Here is an 11,956-nt window from a genome sequence, read left to right on the forward strand (position 1 = left end):
TAATGGATTTTTAGGTTAGCTATTTAATCATGGACCAACAATTTTGTCACTGGTAGTGAGTCAATCATCCTACAAAATACACAGTTAATGTTTGAGGTTTTTGTTTCGTGGTTGGTTTGTTTTTCATAAACTGTTCATCAAACACTTGTGAATAACGAATGCACAACTACTTAGTATCAGACATTATATGTAAATTTAGGGCCCAATTAATCCAATAGTTTATCAAGAATACTTAAGTAATATTACCTAAAAGCATCAAATTAATTCTCTAATAGCCAACTGAACTTTCTGACTGTGCATAAGTGTTTGCAAAACATGGGCATGCACACACAGCCCCTACCCTCAAGCTGCTGCTGAGCTAGCCTGAGCCTTGTGCTCACCTTCACCAGCCTCAGGGAAAGCAAAGGATTCGCAGCCTCACTCATATTTTCATTCAAAAATTGCCCAAAACCAATAATGTTATGCCTAGTGGAAGTGAAATGTCATTTTACATTCCTTTTATGACTTTATTTAATATGTATATGGTTTTCTTGATTTAAGATATAATCTGTCAATGTATATTTGTACCACCACCTCCAGGATTGCTGTGGTGTAACTAAGGTTCAGTTATAATTTTCATTATAAATATATGCAGTAAGTTTGAATAATTTTTTGTAAAGCATACCAAGCTGTCTGCTTGGATGTGTTGGATTTTTCCTCCATGAAATTGATTTAAATCTTATACGACATTTTTCTAGAGAGGCCAAAAAATAAAACTGCATCTCTCAATATTAATAGTTACATTCATAAGAAAAAGCAAAAAACTTTTTTACATAGATTACTTTTTTAAGAGTTTACACAAAAGCAATGAGAAAACCAATACTGGCTATGTAAGTTTTATCAGCAGCTTTGGATGGGGTTATACTAGTGTCTCACAATGGGTAAAAACGTGAAATCACCGAACTCACCATAATGTAGCTTTTCTAGAAACTTCAGGGTATACAATCTACTCTAATTTCTAAATGAGGCCAACCAATGTCAAAGATGATATGTTTCACAGATGATGATTAAGTAATTCAGGGTCAAAATACTGTAACTTAGGTCTTGAGTATGAAAACCTTTACTTAATCCCTTTGAAGTCAACCAAGCTGCCTGTGTGTTTAGGGATACCTCTCATGAAGGAAGGATTTCTTTCTTAAAAAGTATCTGGGAATAAGGATAGAGTAAAACCACATATTTCACATTTAGGTATTTTATCTAAACAGCTGGAGTTTGGTCAGCAGATTCCAGGAAGTTTGTCAGATTTCTGAATTTTATAACAAAGATACTCTGCTTTAATAATTAGAATTTAATAATTTAAATCGTGTCTTTGCATTCCAAAATATAAACAATTAAACCCCCATGATTTATGTTATATATTGCACATGTAAAGCAGTCAAGTGAATCACTGGTCACTTAGACATGCAATGACATGTATAGAACTATTCCCTTCACAATTTATTAGAAAAAGCTGAAATTGAGAGCTTTTTTACAAATAGAACATCTTGGTTAAAAATGTTAGTCTGTATTAACTGAAATATTCTATCCAGGATTTGATAAGTTTAAGTAAGATCTGTATGTCTGTTGGGTCATATTTGAAACCAAAATTAACTCTGAATCAAAAATCAAATTATAGGTCTTTGCAGAATGTCAAAATCTGGTTCTCTTACAGCTGTGCTGAAAAAAAAAACAAAAACAAAATCAAAATCAAAATCAAAAACAAAAAAAAAATGCAGAAAGCCTAAAGAAATTGCCAAAGCAGACTCTTTTATGCAAAAAGTCCATGGAGCTGAATTTTTTAAATTAAGAGAGGTGTGACTATTTGATGTGTTTCGCCTGAGTACTTTATATTGCTTATAAAGGCCCAACAAAGTGCCTGACGAATTCTGCAGCTCTATCTGTTGTGGAGCCCTAGCAGGTACAGAGCTCAAAGAAACAGTCACCTCCTCCCATTATATGACCTTGTTCAAAGCACAGTATGTAGCTGCAGGAAGTGAGAACTGATAGTGCTGCAAGCTGTTATAGGCAACATTACCTTAGTCATTCTTTGGGTGGAGGAAGGAAGAAGGAAATTTTCTGAGTTAAAGTTGCTATAATTAATTTTCTGTGTGTGCACTTTACTCATACAGTCAATTTGTCATTGAAGGGTATCATTTACTCTTCTCTCCACAGACTTTTGAACAGCAAAGTAAAAGACGTTCGATATTGCAAAGTATGCAATACTGATGATAAAGCAGAAAAATCAGTGCTTTGCAAACCCTCCCATCACTTTGAGTCCTTTTTTCCAGCTGGGCTCTAAAGGAACTTTCCATCAAAGCCAGAAGAAAAATATATACAATTTTAAACCTTTACCTGACCTCTTGTTTCCAAAGGGTTACGCCTTAAACCTCTGGGTCCTTCCAACTTTCTTTTTTCTTGTTAGAACTTCCTTTTCAGGTGTCCTCCATGCCTCTTTATGGTACAGACCAGGCTTTCACGCCAGCTACCTCCTGCTCTGCTGGGAGCCCACACAGTGGAGCCACACTCTGACCTTGCCTTCAAACACAAAAGACAAAAGGGAAAGGATGAAACCAACTGAAGCAAGAGAAACAGTTGTACTAGGCAGCAGACGAGAGAGTGAAAAACCGCAACAACATAGTATTAGTGGGAACTGCAAGTTACAGCAAAATGCACTGCACAAAAAGCATTTTAACCCTAACTCTGCAATCCAGAGGATTTTTTGTCCTTGTTATGTCATGGAATAGATTTCTTATTCTCAAGTGCAGGTCTTGTGAAGCCCAAGCAGAACTGTACTAGAAGAAACTGGAGAAACAAACAAAATTCCAGGTGGCTGCTCTGTTAAGAGAGGTTTTACAAAGACTGGTCTAAATAAGGAGTGAACCGACCTTTAAAGTAATAGAACCAAGGAAGATTGATAAAAGTATTGATTGAAGGAGATATTAGTAGAAGTATTTTCATATCTATTCATCTTTACTGCATGAGCCAGATGACAAATTTTTGAGCCATTTTTTAAAAAACAGGACTTCTCAGAAACAGGATGAAATACAAATACCAACTGCAACATTAAAAGTGATATCATATTTAACATAGAAGCATCTCTGGTGTATCTCAGAAGACATACTAAAAAAAAGGTCTTATGAATAGAAGTCTTAATAATGCTTAACCATAATAAGAGGGTAGGAGAGAAAGGATTAAGATCTAGTGAATCATTGTGAGGATATGCACATCATAATGTCTTCTAAAAGTGAATCCATTTCTAAGAGCACAGACTTACAGAGAAATCACATCTCACATCTGAATACTTACAATTTTAAAATATGAGTAAAATAACTCAGCTCACAATGATGAGTTCTCCCTGCTGTTGACTCTTTTTTTCCTTTTGCAGCCTGAGTTAAGCACCATTTCTAGTGAAAGCAGTCTAATGTTTTCTCTGTAGAGTTTAGTTTCACAGTTATAATCCAAGCTTTTTATTTGCAACACTAGCCCATTGCAGATTAGGGAATAAAGGAAAAATTAGGATGTGTGGAGGTGCATTTCAGTTGTCAATTTGTTTGCTTTTAATTTCTCAGAGATTTGCGATAAGAGAAGATTGTTGAGAGAAATCATGGTTTTTCGAATGTGTAGCAGTTTTGAATGGGATTACTTTGAGCTCTGCATTTTTTCTCCATCCTTTGAAGCATTGCAATCATGTTCTGATTTCCAGATTCACCCTGCTGTATTTTTACCTCATATCAGTTGAATGTATGACAGATATAGTGCATGGCATAGTTCCAGTTAAATATTGCTGGAAGAGCAAACACTGAAATCACAAGGAGCCTCAAGAAGGGTGAAAAGAGCTTTGCCTTACTCAGCACAACAAAGCCGTGGGCAGAAACACCTATGGTTAAGAGCGCAAATTCCTTTGGAAGACCTCACCAGCTGCAGACGTCTGTATAGACACATACTTGCACATGCATGCAAACATATATTTGTCTGTTTTCTACGGTCTTGTCTATAGCATGCAAATCTTTAATATTTTTTAGTGAACGCTTTGGTCGGTTCATTATCAAAGACCATTTTAAATCAACAGGATTCTTAAATTAATATTTGCACTTAAAACTGAATTTTGTCCTTTTAGGGCTTTTATTGAATCATTCTGAGAGAAAATGAGTTTAAGATCAATTAAATAAATTTACAAAACTCAGAAGTGAATGTAGGTATTAAGTTTCAGTTTTCTAACCTGCTTGAATGTTGACCTTCGAAATGACTTGTAACCATCTGCTCATAACATCTATATATTTCTTGAAATTGGGGAAAAAGAGTTCAGAGCATGAATTTCCTAAGGGCTCGATTCTTGGCAGAAGCATAACTAGGGAAGCATGACCTATAATTTCCCAGCCTAAAAATCTCTGGAGTTATCAGCAGAGATGGTGAAGGGAGGTTTTAGATGTTGAGGGCATAGCCAATTAGAAAAGTCACTTTAAGTGGATGCTAAAGCAGGGAGAGAAGGATCTTGGCTGGCACTCAAAATTTAAATAGAGCATAAAAAGCTGGTATTTTATTATTTCACGAGGAACTAAAGGAAAGTAATCAAGAATAGTTTGTACAACTTATCATAGGAAAGAAAAATAGAGGGACTGCAATTCAGATTTTCAAATCCAACAGTTTTATGAACTAAATAAGTAATAAATCCAAAAATAACAAAATGAAATAGAATTTAAGAAGCTATTTAAAAAAACAATTTGAATTAAACAGTATATTAGTTAGCATTTGAGCAAATTTATGTATTTTTATATTGTTACAGCTCTTGGTTGGGTATAAACAGCAGGATAAGTAGGAAGGTAAAACTCCTGGAAATCACAATTACTGCATTTTACAATGGCAATTTATATTTACAGTATTCATTGCTCAAAGTTGAAATTGTGACAAGTCTGTAACAGCTGTCTCTTTGAAACCTGTTTACTATAAGACACATTTTCTGAAGGCTTATACCCAGTCCCCAGTAAATGTATCACACACAGATGTCCCTGATGTTTTATCAAGGCTCATAGTTTTGTCCCTTTTCTCCAAATACAATGATATGTTTTGCTATCTCTGCTTTTGTAGTGCTACAGGTTGTATTCAAAGGAGAAATGCCTTATATAGGCTTATCTTTGTTATTTATGCAGAAGAGCAAACAAGTGTAAAGAGCAGATAAATGAAAGGTCCTTCTCAAAAGGAACATGGGAGCTGGAGTCCCAAGGTTCCTGAATGTGCTTACCTTTAACCACGGCAAAACAGGTCAATGAGTGAGTCTCCATAGACATGGGATACTGATCGCACGTTAAAGAGTGAGTTGGGTGAAGAAATGCAGTGAAGAATAACAGCAGAGCAAAAGGGAATTTAAATCTGCTCCAGAGTTCTGAAAATTGGCAGAGGCACAAGATGATTACAGCTGTTTATTTCAGATACTGAAGGATCATTAGGGAGGTTTTATGGAAAAGATTTATTAATTTGTCAAACTTACCTTAAATATGTTTTCTCTTTTTATCACACCTCCACAAAGCTAAAAAGTCATATCATAACTGTTATTGAACTAAGCTTTCAAACGGCCTTTAGGTAAGTACTGTCTGTGCATCTGACCATGATTCACAGAGGTGAAGTGGAACAGGAATGGTTAATTGACTGGTCTTTATAAAAGCAGGATGTCAAAAGCAAGGAGCACTGTTTTGCTCCCAGATTTTAATCAGAAAGCTTTCTATTAAGACAAACAGGTAGGTAGGTAGATAGATATTTGCATGTCTTGCACCTCTGGCAGTGATTTCAGTCTGTGGAGGCAAGGTGTAAGACATCAAACAAAACTCTCTTCTGATGTTGGCAGTAGCAGTCCTCACCTAATTTGACATGTGTAATTAGTGTCTCAAGGTGCAAGGTAGTGAAGAATCCTAACTACAGTCTGTGTACGAGAGAACAAAGAGTAAGAGAAATGCTTATATTTAGCCTTGATGTACTTTCAGTTTTTAAACCAAACAGAAGTGTTAAATAAATAGCTATGAATAGATTTGAAAACAGCTAGCAACAATAAGACAAAGGACTGGGAGAGATTAAGAATTTTTTTTTTGGGGGGGGGTATTTTGACTTCTTTTCCTCTTTCACACCTTATTAACCTCTTCTTACTTCCCATTTCAGCGAAGTTTCCACAGTACTGATGTCCATGCCTTGGCTTGTCAGACTGTTACAACTTTCCCTCCTGAGCTGGAGGGCAGCTCTTCTTTATCAGAAAGGTACTCAATAGGAAGGCCCATGGCTGAGGGCATGTTCTACAACTTTATTTTCCAGAACCATCAATTTTTATTCCCTTCAACATAAGTATCCTGTCTTGTTAGTCAGCTTGATAGTTGTCAACCGCATTAATGATAGGGAAAGGAGCAAGAAGAATTGTTTAAAATTCTGTAATGAAATAAGGACAATGGAAATTTTGGCTGAATAAGAGGAGAAACATCTATCTCTTAATGGACAGCTGCAATAAATTTTGAAATATCAATTTGGTCAAAACACTGGAAATAAGCTATAAAGAACAATTTCTGCACTGACACGAGATGAACTTCTAACCAAAAAGCTTTTATGTGTCTCTAACTTCTGAATATACCAATAGAACAGGAAGAGGGTGTGGATATCAAAGAAAATTGCTTTAGGGAATTTAATCTCACTATTAGCCATTTGTCCCCATGGATGTTGTCATGAAATGAAAAACATCACCTAGAGCTACTATAATGGTAAAATGAAAAAGAAATTTTTATTTGAAAGAAAAAGTATATCAGATGTTTATAAGACAGTAGACAATAACACAACAAGGTCAGATTTAGCAGATAGAAATGGTTCTTGTGTAACTGGACACCAGCAGGAAATATATCTTTGTTTAAGGATTAATTGCCACCTTTCAGCAACAGAGGTTTTCCATCAGGAGGAAGCTTGAAGAGAGAGATTTCTTGAAAGGAAACATTATCCTTGTTATGTCCCAGGGCTTTCAGAAAGGTAATTGAGCCTTCTTAAAAGCAAGGAGCTTCTGTAAGTGGCATTATACTGACAGTAACCACCTTTCAAGCATCAGGTTTTCACTTCTGTTCAAGTATTGTGTCATTAACATATAGAGATATTTATCATGTACAGAATGTCACAACAAGGAAACTTCTAAGAGCTTACCTTGATAAAAAGGAGCTCAGTTTGTCTGAAGGGGAAAAAGCAGTGTTGGCTTATGTATTAAAGTACATATTAAAATCTTATGGTGTTTGGAGAAAGGCAGAAAATCACTGAGGAGATGTTCCTGAACATCTTTTGGTACTCTGTCTTTCTCCTACCTTAGGTATAGCTTGTTCTGCTCCCAGATTCCCAGTGTGTGGCCATGCAATAAACAGTCTCACAACACTGAAGCTTTTGCAACAATAGCTTGGTCCCCTTGCACAATTATGTCAGTGTATCTTTTCCATGTACGTGTTCCCAGTTTCTAGGGGAAGCAGACCCCGAAGTTGCAGGACAGCAGGGATAAACTCCCCAAAGAGGAAAAGAGGAAAACCAACAGAACTATTTCTTGTTCTTGTAATGACATTTTTTAAGAAACAGACCTTCCACAAAGGTGGTACAGAAAACAGGATCTTCAAACATAATTTACCTAAACCAAAGCCAGAAACCTTTAAAATAGTAACTGGAGAGGAAATCTATTTTCACCACTTCAGTTAGATGCTTTCACTAAGAAAAATATCCCTTTCAGAAATCTCTCTAATATTTCTCCTATGAAGTGAAGTCAGTGAGGTATCCAGGGAACTTTACATCAGTAAAAAAAGTCATAGCTCTCCTGCAAGTTTTATGACTAGAACCATCTCCTTTTCACCTTCTTTTTATTCCATTCTGCTCCCTCAGTGGCCTCTACTCTTAAAATACTTAAGAGAAGCTAAAGCATGAAGATTATACAGGACTATTCCCACAGACGACTCCTGCTCCCTGCTGCTCCCAATATTCTTGCTAGCAGGATCTCCACTCTTGAGAATATTCTTTGGATGATATCTAAATGTCAACTGTGCCAACTTCTGAGACCTTGAAAATGCAGTATGTGTTGGGTTAGGATTAATATCTGTCACTTGACTCACTGGTCTTGCCACCTTCCCATATAAGTACCTTAATTTACTTTCCATATACATTCTTCTCTGCTGAAATGAAAGACAAGATAAAAGACATAAAGCTGATGTGCTGTTTGGTGACCGAGGCCCCTGTCAAGAGCTTAGAACTGGACTAAGACCACAAGCTCATTTCACATAACCAAATGAACAGCGGTCATACTATAATGATTTCTACAGCTGCTAAGAGCCATGGCCTTCAGACGATATACTGAATTCAGTATTTCCTTATGCAGATAGATAATCATTTTTTAAGCTCAGAAATCTAATATCTTCCAACACGAGAGTAAATTTCTTGTACTGTGAAGACTACAAGGATCAAATCTGCATCCTGTGTTCCAGGTACTCAGCTGTCATTCTGTGGCCCACTTTGAGTTTTACATATGCCTAAATTGAATTAAAGCCTGAAACTCAATGACTTTTATCAAGCTGTTGACTGTGAATCTGAAACTTTTCATTAACAGAGTCTTAAATGGAAATACCATATTTTTAAGGTGATATACATTTATAAAAATTGCAAAATAGTAACTTTTCTGTTCTTTTAGCATGTTAAAATCATGATCTTAGCAGTGAAGAAGTAATTAGTTTGTCATTCTACAAAAAGCCAATGTGTACTAAGCATGTTCATGCCCCTAGAAGGGAGACAGCTATTAAATTCCTTACCTTTCCTATGTAAAAAGCTATTCTGGAAACATGCAAGTACTGTGATTCTTCCAAGCACTACACATCATTTCAAGAAACATTAAACTATTACCTTCCCATTTTTAGTTCTTACATCTTTCATCAAAATAATGACTTGGAGCGAAACAGTGAACAGCAAGCCAGGTCCTACAGAAAGAAAATTTTAAGAATATGTGGTAGAAAACCACAGTATAAAACCAAAAGGGAAAACTAAAGCAGTAAAATATTGTACTGTTTCTTTAGAATACAGAGCAGTGAAGCAGTAATTTACAATTAAATACCACATTTAGCATGCTGTGTATTCAAAGTAACAATTCAATAACATAATGTAATAACTCAATAATATAATTTCCAATACATTCTTGGTTAACGACTGGCCTGTTTATTAATAGCCAAAAATGAAACTGCTATAAACTTTCATTATGGTAGTCAGTAATGATGCATTACCCATATTATTTCCCATTAAAATTAATTGTTATTGGGCATTGTACCTGAAGTTCCCAGAGGTATATTTGTCCTTAATTGTATGAGGAGAAATTTCTGGGGAAAAAGAAAAATACAACAAAAATCCCCAACAAAACAGAAAAAAAATCCCCAAAACACCACCAAGTTTTGTTGTATTCTGAGTTCACGTACTTCACTGTTTTGTTTTAGAACAAAGTTATTTCCAGAATTGCTCATCACCCACATGGGAATTAACTGTTCGAAAGAGCTCCCTGGCTGCTTCCAGCCTGCTTCTGCTCCCACCTCTGAAACCTTCACTGTACCCTGATTGAGGGCAAAATTTTCCAAAGGTCTTTTTGAAGTGTTTAAATTCCATTTTCTGTTTTATATCCTCACCACCAGAGCATTAAACAGCCCAAAAGAGTTTTTATTAATGACTAACATCTGCCCAGTGCCATTATATATCATATAGAACCTTTTTTTTCTCTAGCTATGTACTGGCTGTAATGTTTCTGAAGTTTGGTGTAAGATCTGTGGTTTAGTCTAAGAGGAGCAACTTTTAAGTCTTGTAGTCATTTCCCAGCCCCGTTTCTTACTGTGTATGTTTTCATTTCTAGTCTGCCTATACCATATCCCATTGCCTGCAGGTCTTCCTGACCACACCCTTATACTGTGAAAACATTAACTCGTTGCAACCCAACTGACTGTTGAGGAGAAAAGGCATAAAAAAATTTTTACTTACTGAGATAAAGACTGGAACTGTGAGAAAATTTACATGAGAATAAGTCCATAATATTTTTCCAACGATGGAATAAAAATTAATTGGGAGGTACAGTTGCACTATGCTTGATATTGAAATCAGTCACAAGATTCAATGTAAGATTCAATCAGATTCAAGCCAAACCTAGTCTTTCCCAGTCTAGGTTTTATTTATTGAAAAATAAGGGATACTGGGGTGGGAGGGGGGAGGCGATAGAGGGGGAAGAGTTTGGATTTATTTTTTTTAAACTGACATTTTCAATTTTGCCAAATTACTGACTTCTCATGGTTTAACCTTTTTTATTTTTTTTCCTACATAATGGAGATGAATTATCACCTTAAAGTCAACTTCTCAAAGGTACAGTTGGAATTAAGAGCACAGTTGCAAAACTGGAGGATTCTAGAGCCCAAGTAAGAGATATGCTGCAGATTTTAAGATATCCTTTATATATGTTTGTGTCCATGTAGTAAATCGGAACTTCAGTAGAGCCTTCTGTTTAAACCAATGGGACAATCACCTCTTAGTGTGGGTATGCAGGAGGAAGAGGAGGGCAGAACCCACTACTCTTCCCAAGTACCACAAAATGAGGTTCAAATTTTGGCTTTTCTGCATCTTTTGAGCATACCTCAGTTTACAAAAATGGAATTTGCCATTATGGTGGGACACTGTGTCTAAGACAGGCTGGCACCTTTCTATATCTCTCCCTTTCCATATCTAATCAGAGACTGGCATAAGTGATATTGTGTTAAAAAGTAGTTTGAATTTTACAGCCTGTGTATTTTGGAATAGAAAGGATCTAAGTGCTCATTTCTTGAGTTACCTCTCTTTGAAGCTTGCAACAAATCAATCTGTGCCCTTTATCTAAGATATGTGAAAATTAGGCACAAGGCTACAATGCCATATTTATTCAAGCCTCCCAGAATTGAAACCTTTTCAATTACATTGTTTTGTTTTACATTTTGTGCAACAGTAAATTTATTTCTTATGCAGCAACTGAAGGCAGCATTTTTGATCTTTAGGCTAATTCATTACATCAGAACATAAACCCCATAAGCTAGAGCTAACAAGGGAAATATGTGTATTACCAAAAGCACAAGTTTTATACAATGGGAGATTCTAGTTGCAAAATGCTGAAAGTGTAGCAAATCCAAAATTGAAGTTAGTACAAAACATTCAGTTCAATGAAAGCTGCAGTTCAGAGCAGTCTTACCACAGCTATGTTGACTCTTGAAATCACATGAAATGTACAAAGAAACACAAGGTTATAAAAAAATGCAATCTAAAAGATAAAAATCTCCTGATAGTCTGCTGCTTTGTTTGATTCAATATGAAATTTTAAGATCTGATTGTAAAAGACAAACTCAGTAATTTAATGACTTGAAATTAGGTCCTCACCTTTGTTTTCAGTCAAACCTTCTTCCTCACCCAGTCCTGTCCTCCATTCTTTTCTTCCAAAGACACAGTGAAAGAGGAAAAGAGTTTCTCACAGATGTGCAGATACTCCCCAGAGCCAGGTCAATCCCCTTGCATGACAGAGGCCTTGCAGTGGAAAGAGAAACCAGAACAAAGAAATATAAATACAGGGAAGGTTGTGGTCATGGCAGATACAACGCATGAAGGGAATACAAGCTTCTCAAGAAATCTTATTTGGGCTGCGAATGGAGGAGGTCAGAGTGAACAGATTGAACAGCTATGCCAATCCAAGAAGAGAAACTTGCTATTGTTATGAACAGAAAGGAAACCAAGGGACCATTTATGTAATGCGGCAGCTCTTCTGTTTTGCTGCAATGCAATAATTGCTTACCTCTTTCTGAAGAATGGCACACAATGCAGACCAAAGAGAAAAATATATGCGATGACTGTCTTGAAACCACAGCTTTATGCATTTTAATATAAGTTTATGAGAGCTTAAAACTATGGCCCT

General features: G+C 36.1%; 1 long non-coding RNA gene across 1 annotated transcript; it reads right to left on the minus strand.

The window, feature by feature from the left end:
* Positions 1-389: 389 nt before the first annotated feature.
* LOC130605971 (uncharacterized) lies at positions 390-11,551 on the minus strand. Its single transcript, XR_008973840.1, has 3 exons — positions 11,428-11,551; positions 2,371-2,553; positions 390-465 (listed from the first exon to the last, which is right to left on the minus strand). It is a non-coding gene; the product is annotated as an uncharacterized LOC130605971 (long non-coding RNA).
* Between the last annotated feature and the right edge of the window lie 405 nt (positions 11,552-11,956).

Source organism: Pezoporus wallicus, unplaced genomic scaffold (assembly GCF_028554395.1).
Source record: "Pezoporus wallicus isolate ANWC-B61680 ecotype Strahan unplaced genomic scaffold, APGP_CSIRO_Pwel_v1 scaffold_7402, whole genome shotgun sequence".
NCBI classification, from domain to species: Eukaryota; Metazoa; Chordata; class Aves; order Psittaciformes; family Psittacidae; genus Pezoporus; species Pezoporus wallicus.